Source organism: Mastomys coucha, unplaced genomic scaffold, assembly GCF_008632895.1.
Source record: "Mastomys coucha isolate ucsf_1 unplaced genomic scaffold, UCSF_Mcou_1 pScaffold14, whole genome shotgun sequence".
Classification (NCBI taxonomy): domain Eukaryota; kingdom Metazoa; phylum Chordata; class Mammalia; order Rodentia; family Muridae; genus Mastomys; species Mastomys coucha.
The window spans coordinates 123,758,102-123,760,237 of record NW_022196896.1 but is presented as its reverse complement, the minus strand read 5'-3'; the positions used below and the strand labels follow the sequence as shown (position 1 = coordinate 123,760,237).

The 2,136-nt window shown below is 42.4% G+C and overlaps 1 protein-coding gene and 1 long non-coding RNA gene across 4 annotated transcripts in view; one reads left to right on the top strand and one right to left on the bottom strand.

Moving 5' to 3' along the window:
• Window positions 1-687: 687 nt before the first annotated feature.
• Nudt12 (nudix hydrolase 12) overlaps window positions 688-2,136 on the top strand; it is a 14,397-nt gene continuing 12,948 nt past the window's right edge. The window contains exon 1 of one of the 3 annotated variants that reach the window (XM_031368574.1): window positions 688-787. The gene's annotated coding sequence lies outside the window, so the exon portion shown is untranslated. Of the gene's footprint in view, window positions 788-879; window positions 981-2,136 lie in introns of those variants that run through there. The other 2 variants (XM_031368575.1, XM_031368576.1) reach the window with 2 other exon arrangements.
• LOC116088833 overlaps window positions 1,916-2,136 on the bottom strand; it is a 16,570-nt gene continuing 16,349 nt past the window's right edge. The window contains exon 4 of the long non-coding RNA XR_004118032.1: window positions 1,916-2,034. This is a non-coding gene — a long non-coding RNA (uncharacterized LOC116088833). The remainder of the gene's footprint in view (window positions 2,035-2,136) is intronic.

Below are 2,136 nucleotides of genomic sequence, written 5' to 3'. Positions count from 1 at the left end.
ATTATCTTCTGTAAACCTACAGTCAAGGAGGGATTATGGAAACTCCAGACATACCTTTATAAGGATTACTTAATAAGGTAGGCAGATTCTGTGGTGGGATTTTCTATAAAATGTGAAGTGGGGCTTTTACAGAGATGAGAGACCTGCTTAAGGCCACATATCTAAGTGACTTGTGCGGCTAAGTAAATTCCACAAGCTGTGCAGCAAGAGTTTGTGGTGAGTGATTTAAGAGAAGGCAGGGTAGAAGAGAATAAAGTCCTGAAAGATCACAATTTTGTTTTAATATTTTAAATTATTTTAAAACTTCAATATAAAAAAATTGGAAAGCAATATCAATCAAATCATACGTAGAGGTTGCTCCTAATTTAATGTGTCATCAGACGTTAACATTTTCATGATGCTATAGAAAACTCAACGGCACTGGATTGTATTGTCTGAAGGAAAGTTAGGGAGCTGGATGAGAAATAGAAGAAAGCAAAATCATTTCCTCAGACCTCGTTATCATAACGCCATCATTTTGCTCCACACACTTCCATCTTGGGGAAGAATTAGTGGTCTTTCCCAGTGCCTTAAATCCAAAATCCAATCTCCACCCCTATCCGACCTGCACCTTAATCTGCAGCCTAGACCTGTCAATGGCCTTTAAACTACATCTCCCATAATGCTATGCGAGGACAGTGGCCCTCTGCCGGAAGTCCGGAAGGCTGCCTTCAGCACTGGGAAAACTGACAACTGAGTTTGCCGCTGAGTCTCCCGTCGCAATCGTGGTTTCTCTGGTCACCCTTGGGTTAGTAGCGCTAGCTGGCCCCGGGATTTTCGAGGACGAGCCTTCCAGGGCGTCCCTCCCGGGCTTGTGGTGCAGCCTGGAGCAGGCTAGAAAGGGCGCAGGCGCGGGACTCGGACCTACTGCTGCCTGCCGGCAGGTGGCTGCTAAAATTCCCAGCCAAGTTTTGGATGGGGTAAAACCAACTACTTCGGAGGTATCCCCTCCTTGAAAGGAGTAAACTTACAATAGAAGAAAAATAACTATTCAAGGCATGTGGAGAGACCGTGCTCGCGTGGGATGCACGTAATGGGTTAAATCGGTCTGGACAGCCCCAGCAAGTGGAATATTTTAAATGATGGTGGGTGGGCCTGTCAATTATGACAGGTCCACTTTGAGGACCTGTTGTAGCCTGCTGGAGTCATGCTGGGCAGCTCTTGGGCATGAAGTTACTTATTAGTAAAAATCGATGTTGGTTTGGTTAAAATAGAGTTCCTTTAAAATTCAAGTCTCTTCTGATTGACCTCTCCGAATAGCCTTGGAAAATAGGGGTGGTGCTTTATAGTACCTTCCCATTCTCACTGTCCACAGAACCTGCCAATAAATGATTAGCAGGTAGTACTGGTATTTGGAAAGCTAAAGAGGAAGGGGCTTATTTTTTCACCTCGTAGTCCAGAGAAAGTTTTATGTATATGTATTGCCTTAGGGGTACTGTATGACACAGCACGTTTGGATGTGCAATGCTGAAGTCACCTAGGTTGATCTGTGAGAGCAGTGAGGGAGTGACCATGACCTCTGAAACCGTGACCTCTGAACAGGGAACAGTGAGGTGTTAACAGTAAACCTCACTGGAGAAACTGTAACCGGAGTTTGTGAAAGTGATTTAAGAGAACAGGAGTTAGGAAGAGACTTAGCTGCGAGTCTAAATAAAGTCCTGGAATATTGCAACGGGGACTACAATATTTTAAAGAATTTTAAGATTTCAATATGATAAAAGTGGGAAATAAGTAAAATACACCAAATTAAGATATGTAAAGGTTACTCCTAATTGCATTGGTGAGCAGATTTTTCAGCGGGTTTCTTGGATTGCCTTAAGCAGTTTTAAATTTTTCGTAAACAGAACACCCAAACAGGAAAGCACATGCCAAATCAGAAAGTTAATCTTGGACCTGTTGTTTTCCTGAACTTTAAACATACTAGGCTGTGGATTTGACTAGCCATATTACTGTTTCAAAATCCAGGAGACAAGGCTCTGGGTTGGACCTGCAGTACTAAGAGGGAAGAATATTTGAAACAGAAAATATTTTTATCTTTTTTTTTTGTTTTAGCAGAATTAGGGACTACATAGCATTCATTAAGAAACATGGCTTTAA